This window comes from Paroedura picta, chromosome 8, assembly GCF_049243985.1.
Source record: "Paroedura picta isolate Pp20150507F chromosome 8, Ppicta_v3.0, whole genome shotgun sequence".
NCBI lineage: Eukaryota > Metazoa > Chordata > Lepidosauria > Squamata > Gekkonidae > Paroedura > Paroedura picta.
Genome location: NC_135376.1, coordinates 40085884 through 40099650, shown reverse-complemented (window position 1 = coordinate 40099650; position 13767 = coordinate 40085884). Strand labels below are relative to the sequence as shown.

The 13767-nt window shown below is 43.4% G+C and overlaps 1 protein-coding gene across 3 annotated transcripts in view; it reads left to right on the top strand.

The window, feature by feature from the left end:
• The first annotated feature begins 609 nt into the window (after positions 1-609).
• The window catches only part of STAG1 (STAG1 cohesin complex component), a 177770-nt gene continuing 164612 nt past the window's right edge, over positions 610-13767 (top strand). For 2 of the 3 annotated variants that reach the window (XM_077349207.1, XM_077349208.1), the window contains exon 1: positions 719-953. The gene's annotated coding sequence lies outside the window, so the exon portion shown is untranslated. Of the gene's footprint in view, positions 627-718; positions 954-13767 lie in introns of those variants that run through there. The other variant, XM_077349210.1, reaches the window with a different exon arrangement.

Genomic DNA, 13767 nt, shown 5'->3' with positions numbered 1-13767 from the left:
AAATACCTAAAGCATCGGGATTCAAGTACTCCTAAAAACAAAAACGTTTGTTTGGTAGATGAAGACCTGAAGAATCTGCAGAGTTCCTAAACGTGTTCCAATCTCCTGAAACCGATATCCCATTAATTAGCTCAGGCATCTGAACACGTTTTCTATGAAAACACGGTTTTTCTTGTTAAAAAGGAAATTTATGGAAGATATATTATAAGCGTACAATAAAGAAGTCTTAATCTTCGACGTGCATTTTTTAAAGTGTGAAAAAGCATTTTGGGGGGTTCCGCTAAAAAGGACGTGTCTGAATGTTCTTTGACTTTTCAGATTTTTAAAGAGCGTTTGAAAAGCCCAGCGTTCCCAATTTCCTAGGTATAAAGCAAAGCATACAGTTCCTTTGAAAGTAAAACACCGATTGCGACGTCGTCAAGCTTTCAGCTCCCTCTGCTGTTGAGAACAAGAGCCACTAAAACGCTCGCGCACCAGGAAATAAGGAAAGACTAAAGACGTACGTCACCTTGCGCGAAAAAATGGCGAAGGCAACACCTACGCAACCTCTTCAAAGAACGGAAGTGTCACGTAGACCACTTCCGCCTGGAGGTCGTGTCACTGCGCGCGCAGACAGAAGGTGTACGGTGAGTGCACGGGGACAGAAAAGTAGCGCGCTTGCGCGCTCATTTTCGCGCGAAAGCTGTTTTGGGCGCCTTTGCTGACGGGCGGGGCTAGCTCTCGTCGTGTGTGGACGCGGCCGGCAGGAGGCGCGCGGAGTCTGGCTGGCGGTGGCGGCGGCTGCGCCATTGGCGGGTAGGAAATGCCGCCAGATGGCGGTTTAGGATTGCGGCTCTACTGAGGTGCGGCCCCCGGCACCGCCGCCTGTTCGTTCCGGCCCGGCTTGGCCCCGGCCCGCCTGGACCCTTCTCCCGTGGCACCGTAGGATTCCCGGGGGCGCTGGCCCAGCTGAGGTAAACGAGTCAGCGCGGGCGGAAGGAGGGGGGCTCTGAGGCTGAGATCCAAGATGGAGGCACGAGGGGCGGGGGCAGCGGGCCCCGCTCGTTCACTCGCTCGCTCGCTCGCACACTCGGGCCGGGCCAGCGGGCGGGAGCCAGCGCTAGAGCGAGCGGGCAGGCGGGAGAGGACGTGCGGGCGGGCTGACGCTCCTCCCGGGTGGCGGCCCTTTCCCCCTTCCCGGCCCTGCCCTTCCTTTCCCTCCCTGCGGGGCCGGGGTGACAATGGAAGGGCGGCGGCCCCACGGGGCGGCCTCTTCTCTCCGACCCCGCCAGTGCCTTTCTGGGCCCGGAGCCCGCCGCTGTGCGCCCGCCCCCACACGGGGCCTGCCTGCCTGCCTGCCTCCCTGCCCGCCCTTCAGCGCTGCTTCCCCTGCTCATTCTTGGCCGGGCGGCGGCGCTGAGCAAGAGGGACAACACTTTCCCCCGGGGTTGTGTACCGTTGGCGGCGGCAAGGAGAATGTGGAGCCGGGGGTGGGGGGAGGGTTGGCGACTCTGGAAATTGGCGGCGGGATTCGTTACTGGCGGAAACGTCAGGAGGAGAGCCCCATGGCGATCAGAAGTGGAAAGAGGAAGGCCATTCGGGGTTAGCGTGGATAGGGAGGGCGTGTTATTGTACTAAGCAGGCGATCCAAGGTAGTGGGGGTTCAACTGGAAAAGACCGAAAGTACTGGCTCTTGTTTGGGACACTGATCCTTGGAGTCAGGGACGCTAATAGGATTAAGGAATACGGATTCTCTTGGATAGCCGTGATGGTCTGAAGCAACAGAATACGATGCCGAGTCAGTGGCACCCTTAAGACCAACAAAGTTTTATTCAAAGTAAAAGCTTTGGCGTGCATTCACACTTGTTCAGACACAGTGAAGTGGAAGCTAATTGCAGCCCATAATAAAGGTAGACGGTGAGCAGCAAACAGCATAATGAAGATATAACAAACATGCAAGGACCAAACCAAACAGCTTAGTTTACATGATTGCCATTTGTTTGGATTTAATTCTGGGGGAGAGGGGGGAACATACTGAAGAAAATAGAATTGGGGATTGATGTGTAAATGTAACCTTAATTGTGGAACGCTGAGAGTAATTTACTGAGACCCTGTTACACTCTGTTGGTTCCTTCTCAAGCACGGAGATAACTAACAGCATGATTTGCCTGATCGTGCACTACTATGTCTCCTCTCTCCCCAGACCAGAGCAATACATTCTAGTCCACCATTTGAATTTATATTGCAACCACTATTCCAATCTAGTACTGTTCAAATAAGAAATATACAATAAAATAAAGAGGATTTGTGGCCCTTCTTGGTGAGACTACAGATGTAAGAACTGAATCAAATTAGCATATGTATTGAGATAAGAAACCAATATTCCTGTTAAGTCCTGGGGTGTTTTTTCTTTTCTTTTCTGGGTATTGTAAGAGCTTGCAATTCAGCAGTTTCCATTTCCAGTCTGTTCCTAAGTTCCTTTACAAAAAAACACCTCTATGTCACCTTCATCAATTGAATGTCATGGAAAGCTGAAGAATTATGTGTTTCTCAGTGTTGTGATTTTTTTATAACAGATTTGTGTCTCTTTATCCTTTGGCATAGGGTTTAACCTGTTTGCCCTATGTAGAAAATCGAAAGGCATTGCTGGCATTTAATAGCATACAGTGTTACAGGATGAGCAAGTTAATGTGCCTGATACTGTTGTTCCTGATAGATGTTGTTCACTCCAGCGATCATGTTGCGGTGTATATGGTAGCGAGGTTGGCAAACTCTGGGATCAGTGTCTATGTTCAAGTTAGATGTTGTATTACTGTGGGTGAGGAGTTGTTGAAGATTGGGGAGGGCTGTCTGTGTGCAAGAAAAGGAGTGCCCCCAGTGCTTGTGAAAGAGAATTGTCATTATTCAGTAGAACCCATAAATCATAGATGGTGTGTTTAACTGTTTTGAATTGAGAGCTGTATGTGACCTTTAGTAGTGTTCTGTTATTGTCTGTTTTGGGCATGTCCTTTAACAGGCTTTCTCTGACTATCATTCTCACTTTGTCAATCTGTGTCTTGACTTCATCAGTTTAGAGCAGTGATCCCCAACCCCCGGTCCGGAGACCGGTACCGGTACCTTTGGTGTTCTCCGGCGGCCGCCATGGCTGGGGCTCCCCCTTGGCGTGGCACTGCACAGCTGCTGCTGGCGGCGCCCCCAGCAGGAAGTCAGGGGTGCCGGCGGGAAAGCAAGCGGAGGAGAGGCTCAGGCGGTGGCAGCAATGTCCCGTGGCAAAAGACTACCCCCCAGGTCCCCGGTGATAAAAAGGTTGGGGACCACTAAGTTAGATACTTCAGTTCTGAAGAAGTTTGTTGCTCCCACGAAAGGTGTACCCATACTTTGAGCATTTTACTTAGCATTTTTCCTTCATTAAAAATACTAGGTATTGTTAATCTAACATTCTGAAGACTGTCTGGTCTGTTCCAGAATGTTGTGGAGACAGGGGAATAGACCAACCTTTCTCAACTTTTTAATAATTGAGAACCTCCTGAAGCATTCTTTGGGCTTTGAGAAACCCCAGAAGTAGCATGATTGTGCAGAATATGGTTAGGAAGCATAGCTATGTTTCCACCCCCTCCAGACCCATCATTGGCCATTGCTGGGGGGAAGTCAACATGGCCATATATGGTCATATCACCCAATAAATGTTTAAAATTTTAAAAACATATATATATTAAAATTAATCACCTCCCACCCATTCAGGAAACCCTTACAGGGCCATCAAGAAACTCCGGAATGAAAAAGCCTGGAATAGATTATACTGCTAAACTTGAATCTCCTTTTTCAGTTGAAGTTGGAGAAGTAGTTGGATTTGTACATTGTTGTTGTATTACTGAATTATGATGATAATTAATAATCAAGCCCGCTGTACCTGAAATACAGCGGGCGCTAGCGGGGCAGTGTGCGACCCCCGAGCCAGCAGGCCGCCGGCAAGGGAGCCATGGTGAGCCGCGCTGTGCGCAGCTTGCAATTGCCAGCATGCCGGCTGCCTGATGCGTTAGAGGCGCTTTGTGGGCGGCCAATCGGAGGGCCAAATCGGCGGGCGCGATTGTCCGGAGGAAGGGGCCAATCGGCACCCTTCCTCATCCCGGACAGAGCCCGCCCTAACTCCTCCCCCCCCAGCCCTTAGCGCATTATTTAGTCCGCGGCGCCCATGGTGCGGTGGGCGGTGTTAAGATGGTGTGATAAATTGCGGATGAAGAAGGAAATAAACTGAATAGTTTCACCAAAATCAAGTGAGTTATTTGCCCCTAATACTTTTGGTGATAGATATGAACGACCACACATTAGAGAAATATGTTCTCCAATGATTTGCTATTGTATGGTCTTTCAGTTCTGTTTTTAGAATCCTAGTGTTACAACCATAATCTTATTGTGAATAGCCCACCCCGTCAATTCTGTTGACTCACTCTGTGTAATCCACTTTGAGTCCAAATAAGAAAGGTAGACTATGAATGATGTAAATTACATAATATTCTTAAGAAAAACAGTTTAAAATAGAGTGAACTTCTTGGTATTTAAAAAGTAATCCAAATGACAAACTAGAGGCCCTTTAATTAATGTAAGCTCTTTATAAATCATTGAATTAAATAGAATTTATATTTGTTGTACCTATAGTTATTAATGAGTAAAATGCAGAAACAAGCTAGGAATCATAAACTGTTACCTGCTCATTAAAGTTAAAGATCCCTGCCTGGGGGTAAAGACTAGAATGTTTGTTTGTTTTTTTCATCTTCCTAACTCTCTCCTGGGGTGTTTAGGAATAAAACTGCACGATAGAGGAAGTAGTGCTAAGGGTTTGGAGGCTGGGATAGCTAAAATGCTAAACGAGTTAGTTGAGCAGGAATTGAACCATGGTCTAGGTTTAACTGTAGGTTCTTTTTTTGGGCCTGAAAGCCAACTGTCCCCACCCCCCTCTATTTGAATAAAATTACTTCTGCAAAGGAGTTTAAATGAATAAATTTATCCCGTACTGTTTAAGGAGGAGGTCAGCAGTTATGGGGCGAAATCTACTAACATTAGTCTGAAGGTCAATCTAGAATTGTTTTCAGATGGCCGCTTCCTGCACAGTTGATTCATACATACAATTATTATAAACCAGCAGTGAAATGAAGAGTTGGCAAATAATGCACTTTTTTGAACACATGAAACTTGCCTTATACTGAATCACATCCTTGGTCCAGCATAGTCAGTATTGTCTACTCAGACCAGGCTTTCTCACCCAGGGGTTTCTTGATGGCCCTGGAAAGGTTTCCTGAATGGTTGGGAGCTAATTAATGTTTATATATTTTTTAAATTTGTGAAACATTTATTGAGTTATATGACCATATATGGTCATGTTGATCTGCCCTCCCAATGTCCAATGATGGGCTTGGAGGGGAGGGTGTGACCCAGGGTGTTCGCATGTTTGTGAACACCGCTATGCTTCCCAAATACATCCTGCCACTTCTGGGGTTTCATGAAGCATGAAGAATGTTTCAGCGGTTTCTCAATGATAAAAAAGCTGAGAAAGGCTGACTCAGACTGACAGTGGTTTTCCAAGGTCCCAGGAAGAGGTCTTTCATATCGTCTACTGCCAGACCTTTTTAGATTGTCATGTATCTTATTATATTATATCTTGTCATATTTTGAGTTGCTGATTCTGTCAGCAGCAATAATCTACTTGTACACATAGGGATTGACCCAGTTGCCACATGTAAGTTTCAAGTATACCAAATGTATGCATCTGGCATGCTTAGACATGATGACAAATTGATCTAAATCAGTTGTTTACATTGAATTCATTGTGGTAAAGGCTGTCTGTGTATACAGGATCTCTTTGTTTATTCTGCTTGTTCAATAAAAATAAAATATTATTTTTATGCATGTTTTAATAACATATTAATGAAGCTTGGCACACATTATAAGCTAGAAGGTATTAAATAACACTTGGAATGGCTCTTGTGAAGTCCCCCAAAGTACTTGCATAACTTACATTTCTTGAGATGAAGCCACTGCAGGTCTTATTCAAGTTTTGGAATACATTGTATATTTAACTAGTAAAAAAGCCCATTTGTAAAAATGGGCAGAGTGCAGGCTTAAGGCGTGGTCCTCCTCCTGTACTGGCAACGGCTGGAGGAAGGCACGGCTTGGAAGGGGTGGCAGCGCGGGTGACAGGAAGCACACATGCTGGAGAGTCCGGGCATGCGCGCTGTAGGGGGGGCGCCGGGGCCGCGCCGGGGCGTCGGCATGAGCAACCAGGCATATGCGTGAGTCGGCACATGCCTGGTTCAGTGTTCCGGCATGGCTTTGCGCGCCTACCCGTGGGTTCCTTGGCCCTAGATTGGCACTCGTAGGAGCGAATCAGGAGCCACTTCACGGCTCCTGATTTGCCATGGCGAGTTTTTATCACGGACAGAGCCCGCCCTAACTCCTCCCCAATAGCCCTTGGGGCTTTATTTAATCCACTCCGCAGGAGCGGTTAAAGATGGTTATTAAATAACAATAAACAGCAAGATTACAGCATACTGCTGCAAGTGAACTAAGAGCAACTAAAATATTGTCCTGATACGAACTTTTAGCTTTGGCTGTGCCAAAGCACATGTCCATACTAGTGTCAGGGTTCCGATCTGTAATCTTTCACTCAAGAGTGATTGTTAAAATACTTAATGTCTTCTCAGTTTGTCCGTTGCTATACCAAGTGATACTTGTTCTATCAGTCTTTCTTTCCTGTTGTTTTCCTTTTCAACTAACTTTTCCGAATCCCTCCATCCAAATGTTTTTGCTACAAATACAGTACAAATGATGAGACAGTAGCATACACGTTTTTGTAACAATATATATTCAGACACTCCCCCTCTTGAAGTGTTACATCTAATTTGATGTGCCAGAGAATATGCTTCAGCAGAGCATGACATAACCATGTATGTCATAAACTCCAAGCTGCTGAGAATTAGTTGTGCAAAATCAAAACACGAGACCCACATTAAGGGTTTGCCAAGGAGCTCAGGATGGTACTTACATGCCACATACATTTGTTTTTTATGTGTGTGATTTAATTAATTTGATATAGCTCACTATGCCACACATGGTTGAGTTTGGAAAGGATGCAGTTTACTAGCAGTTTATAGAACACTGTTTTGAACCCAGCTAGACTGAACAAGAATGGTTTAGAGCAGTCTTCCCCAATTCCCGGGCCACCGACCGGTACCGGGCCGTGGAGCCCTTGGTACCGGGCCGCAGCGGGGGGGGGAGGGATGTGCAGGCACTGATGCGCCTCCTCCCACTGCGGCCGATTGCTTGCAGGCCTCGGTGCAGTGCGCACCGTGCTGTGGGGGGTGAGGCGTGGGCGCTGGTGCTGCACCGGTGCGTTTGCGCCTGCCAGCGCGCTGGCTCCTCCCTCCCCCCTGCGGAGTGGCGCTTGCCGCACTGGGGCCCAGGAGTGATCGCCGATCGCTCCCAGGCTCCAGCACAGCGAACACTGCGCTGCGGGGGGAGGCACCGGTGGGCGCAGTCGCAGAGCTGCCGCACCTACGGGTTTGCGCCCACCAGTCCCCGGACCTCCCTCTCCCCCTCCGGTCCCAGGCCCGAAGAAGGTTAGGGGCCACTGGTTTAGAAAACAGATTCAGTGGGTGTCCATGTTGGTTTCAAGCAACAGAGCAAAATTTGGATTCAGTGGCACCTTTAAGACCAACCAAGTGCATACGCATTTCTTCAGATACATTGAAATGGAAATACAATTGGGAGAGTGTAAACAGTGAATTAGCATATAACATAAGGAAGATGTTTAACAGATGCAAGGGTCAACAGGAATAAAAGTGTAGTAATGCTGAAGCATAAATGGAAACAAATCTCTCATCAGGAATCACAAGACTGAGAAACCTGTAGGAGGACACTTCAGTCTTTCAGGACATTCAGCGGGTGACCTCAAAGTAGGTGTTTTATTGCCAAGAAAATTCAGGAACAGACTGGTAATGGAAATTGCTGAATTATAAATTATTGGAATACTTGTAACAGCAACAACAAAACCAAGTATTTAGCAGGGATATTGGTTTCTTATCTCACTGCATATGCCAATCTCATCCAGTCCTTACATCTGTATTCTCACCAAGAAGACCCTTGGATCCTCTTTATTTTATTGTATTGGGAAAAATATTTTGTTTCAGCACAACAAAATTCTTTAAGACCAGCAAAGTTTTATTCTGGGTAAAAGCTTTTGTGTGCATGCACACTACCTCAAATACATTGAAATAGAAGTTAGCAGTCCATCCATATAGAGGGTGAGCAGTAAATCATTAGCTTACGCCATAATGTTTTAACAGATGCAAGCACCAAACAGGAATAACAAGTTTAGTTTATATGGTCACCATTTGCTTGTATTTAATTTCAAAGCTTGAAAGTAATGAACGGCATCCTTTTTTTCAAGGTGGGTTGACAGGTAGTGCGGTGTTATGTCCCCTCTGTCATCAGATGAGAGAAAGGCATTCCAATCTACCATTTCAAATTATATTACATTCTACTATTCATTACATTGGAGTAGTGATTGTAATCTATTCTCTATCAAGTTAAAGCATGTGTCAGTTTCTGAGGGAAAGGTGTACATTTTGCTGTATATTGTTGCATCTTTGAAATATAACAAGATTCACATCTAGTAAAGCCCAAAATACTGTTCATACACCTAGGCTTACAGGGGCACAACTTTTTTGAGAACTGGAAATGGCTTTTCTGGATAGCCACTTGTAATCAGTCATGTAGCCCACAAGGGATTAATGAAGAGAGGCTGAAGCTTTAGTTGTGATTGAATAGCTATTCAGTAGTGGTAGAGTCAAAAGGCCATAGCCTTACGATATAGAAAGGGCATTTTTCAGAGGCTTCCTTGTAATAGCACTAGGGAAAGGAGGCAAGGTTTCCAGTAGAGACTGATTAAGGAAAAGGTGTAGTACACTTGCTTTTAATAATTTATATTTGCACATTCTTAAAAGAGCTCAACAATCTTCCATTCCTTTTATTTTCACAACAACCACATGAGAGGTAGATTAGGCAGAGATAGTGGCCTGAAGTCATTAGTGTGTTTCATGGCAAGCAGGATTTTGAACATAGATATATATATCCCTAATAAAAGCCCAATGCACCAGCTGCTATACTGTATTCAGTTAGAGGGTGCTGAGAGCATTTTTCTGTGATGACAATTGCCCCTGCATTTTAAAGGTACAAATGATAAAAATGACTGCCATTGACAAAGTTTGGGTGAGTGTCAGTGCATCCATAATTGTTATTTTCAAATAGTAGGTATACCATGGATGGTGAATTAAAACTAAAAACATGAAAAAAACCCTCTTAACTGACTTTGTCTCTGATATAATGGAATTTTGCCTGTGCTCCCTCCTCCCCATCATACCTTTGGGCACTTTCAAGCTATGGATTTTCTGTGTAATTAATAAACAAGACTAATTACAAGTCATATAATTTTATAAAGGACAAGCAAATACATTTCAGTGAAAGTACATCAGTTTGAGGTGACGTAAAAAAATGTTCACTCTGACCTGGATAGCTCCCACTTGCTTAACCCTGGATAGGACTCAGATAGGAGGCCACCACAGAATTCTTGGGTTGCTATGCAGAGGCAAGCAAACATCTCTTGCCTTGAATATCCTGTGAGGTCAACATGTTGGCTTTATCTTGACAAAAAATAAAAGTACATGGTGGCTCTGCGTAAATTACACGTTAAATGACTGACAAAGCTGTTCTGGTTATTATAGTGCCATGAGCCTTCCACTCTTACCTGCTAATCACAAGGCCAGAGGATCAGCAAGGATTTTTTCCCCCTTTTTGATGTTCCATTTTGGGATATAATTTTGTTTCATAGTTCAATGGATGCTGTACAAGCTTGTCTCTTAAGTGTGTTCATAATCAGATCTAAGGCCAAACTGAACAAGCATTCTGTATGACGGTAGCAGTCTGATATTGCATATTATGTCTGCTATTGTTATGAGTTACAATTTTATTGTTAAAGTAACAATTCTGAGGCAGGGTGTAACCACTTTTGCAGTTAAAATTGCTATACCGAGGGATAAAATTATATGGAGCAAGATTTTTCAAGAGAGGGATCCTCAACTCTCAAAGGGGGGCATAAGTGATTAGAAGTGATTGGTTGCATTTCTTTTGTTTACCTTGAGTACTAGAAACCTGATTGAAGATGTATGCATGGTATTTAAGTGGCAACAGTAAGATGGATTTGGGATAACAGAGTAAACCTTGGGTGGCCTGAATGCATGACATACACTGAAAAAAAGGAACTATGCTTTAGAAAGGGCCTTAACTTTGACTAGTTGCGGTGGGGGGTGGACTTTGAATGGGAATCTCTTTCAAATCCCTGTTCAGCCTTTGATCTTACTGATTAGCACTGGACAATTGTCTAAAGACCTCTCAAGGGTAAAATGATAACTTGGCTTCTGTGGTGGGGTAGGAGAATAATATAACAAATAAACAGCGCTGCAATAATTCTACAGCATATTTGTGGCTGAATCCATTTCTTTTACATTTATTCTTAATTAGTGAGGTGCATGTTTTACTTATGCCCTTCAGTCTGTAGAAATCTGCCCTGAAATAGGCAACAGTGTTTGGAGGTGAAGGGCAAAAAGAATGGAATGTTGCATGTGGAACATATATCCTTTTTGGGAGGACACAATTATTACTTTTAAAAACTGAAGGGAAGGGGCTTTAAAAAACAGTTATTTGCATGATTTCTGCCTCTTATCATAAGGAAGAAACAAATTCTGCTGAGGAATGAAGTTCTGATTTTTCTCCAATAAAAATCTTTCTCTGGTCTTGCCAAATATGTAGTTTAGCCGTACTTAAATCTTACATATTCAATCCTAAAGGCTAGATTTCTTTCAAACTTGACACCTGAGAATTGTGGCTAGTATCAAGTACTCTTCTGAATTCTGAAGTTGCAGAATTAATAGCCCTGCACTGAAAGAGTGTGATTTGTAGAATAGTAGGTCTCAGTAATCTCAAGAAGGATCAATTTTCAATTATTGGATTCATTATCAGTGATGTGGGTTGAAGTTCTCCTATGCTCTTTTCCATGGAAAAGCTTTCCCCCCACCTGCATACGTTTTATGGGCTAAATGTGGGATGTGGGATATGAAGCATGGATGGGCCAGGGATGGGCTTTACTTGTATATGATCGCTCTTAATAAAGCTAGCTATTCCCAAAAGGCTCAGTGTGAAACGTTACTGTACAAGCACATTTCATGCAGGTGTTTTGTTTTGTTTTTTGAGGGGGAGGGGATCAACCTGATAATAAGATAAAGAAATGGGAAGGGTGTTGGAGGAAAAAAGAGTTCTGTATAAATAATTGATTGTTTGATTTAGAGATTTCCCAGAATTTAGTCATACAAACTCGAGGCTAGCATTGCTGCCCTCTCCTCCAAAGTTTCAGAGGATTTCAGGCTTTATGCTCTGTCTTTTGGACTTTTATAAAGTACCCTTTGGGAAGGCTTAGCTGTTTTGAGCTGCAGTTTTTTTGAGACTAAAAATAGGCTTAAATTAACCTTATGTATTGTGTATGCACATAATCCTGATTTCCATTGTAAGGTACCTGAGTAAAAGATTAACTTTAAAAAAAGAAGGGTTAGATTTTCATTATTAATCCAATTACAATATTAATTGTAGCTTGCTTATCACTAGTTTTAGATTTTTAGTGATACCATCTGTCTTCTGTCATAGCAATTAGTATATGGAAAGGAAAAATAGGACAGATTGAATCCCAGTAGCAGTATTGGGCTAATTCATTGTGATGTGTTTTGATCTAGAATGATTCTGTGCTAAACTTTTAGAACTCTGGTATAGTATTTGGTTTTCAAATTATTGAAGAAAGATTCAAAATCAATGTTGATGATACAAATCTTAGATTAGAAATTATTCTGGAAAGCCAGTAAGATATATAGGAATTACGATGACTATCAGTCAGTGTTACAATACATTATATAGATAATTGATTTAGAGATGTTAGAGTGGGGGCTAGGAATATAGGAATATAGTTCTTAAAACTATAATGACCTTATTGAAACAGTAGCTGGCTTGCTCCAGATCTCTTTGCCTTCATATCAAGTCTTTCTTTTTTTGGGATGCTATTGTATTCAAGCACTTATAGACTCATTTAAAATATGAAGTTAAAGAAAATAAAATAAGGAATTATGGAATTGCAGGTGCTTACCACTTTTGCACGGTTTCATAGGAGAGCTGGGTAGCTGGAATTTCACAAGATTTGTTGCCATTATCAGCATAGAGAAGTTACTACTTTAACATGCTTTGTAGATTGTGATATTTGTTTATGTTTATATACACACACACACACACACCCTTTATATATATACTTTATATGTTTATACATGTAACAATATGTGTTTGGCTCTCTGGGGTTTGGGAAGAAAAGGTATTTTATCCCTCAGAGTCATATTGGATGGGCTAAAGGAAAAATAGCCTTCTGAGGAAAAAAGAATTTCTGTGGACAAAAAGGGAGACATCTGGTCCTTTGCCAAGAAGCCTGAGAAGGAGGTACAAGAGACCTACAACCTCTGGAGATCTGCAGCATCTGGCCACAGAGAATATGAGAAACTTGCAGGACGTCTCAAAGAGACCATAAAAGAACATCCCTTTGATTTTAGCTTTAAATTGTGTTGTCCTAGTTTGAGTTTTATGTGTATCCTACTTTAATTTTCCATCCTTCCTATTTCCAATAAATCTGGTTTGTATTACGTTATACCTATGAATAGTTAGTGGAAGTTTAGCCTGGAATGGAGACGACTGAGAGGGGATTTGATAACCAAAAGGCTGCCATATAGAGTAGCGATCCCCAACCTGTGGGCCGCGGACCACATGTGGTCCTTCAACTAATTGGAGGTGGGCCCTGAAGGACGCCTTCTCCCCCCCCCATGGCCATTTACTTCATCCCCCCCAGCCCTTTACAACACACTTCATTGTTCTGGCATGTCTGTATCTTATTTTGAATGGATGTTTAAACATTACCATAGCAATCAGAGAGCGCTAGGGCAGTGGTTGAGAGTAGAGGAGTAAACTACCCCCCCACACACACTGGGCCTCAGTAAAAGCCGGTGAGTGGTCCCCGGTGTTGAGTGGTCTCCGGTGATAAAAAGGTTGGGGACCACTGATATAGAGGATGGAGCAGAGTTGTTCTCTCTTGCCCCGGAGGGATGGACCAGAACCAATGGGATGAAATTAATTCAAAGGAAATTCCGTCTCAACATCAGGAAGAAGTTCCTGACAGGCTTCCTTGGGAGGTGGTGGATTCTCCATCTTTGGAAATGTTTAAATAGAGGCTGGATAGCCAACTGACAGAGAGGCTGATTCTATGAAGGTTTAAGGAGGTGGCAGGTTACAGTGGATGAGCAATAGGGTTGTGAGTTCCTGCATAGTGCAGGGGGTTGGATTAGATGACCCATGATGTCCCTTCCAACTCTATGATTCTATGAAATTGGCAGGTATTGAAATTCTATTTTCCTGCATTTTGCCTACTGATAATATCTGCCCTTTGTTAGGAATAGTGAAAGCCAGTGGGCTGGGGGAACCACTTTATCCTTTTTTTACACACACCCTTTCAGTTAACTAGCCAAGGTCACATTGCAATTGCCCATACAATTTTATTAAAGTTACATTTAGTTGCATTTGGGAAAAAATAGACTGTTCAATGCCAAAACAAGAGGCTGGCTAACACTAAAATGCTTTATCTGTGGCAAAACATTTTGG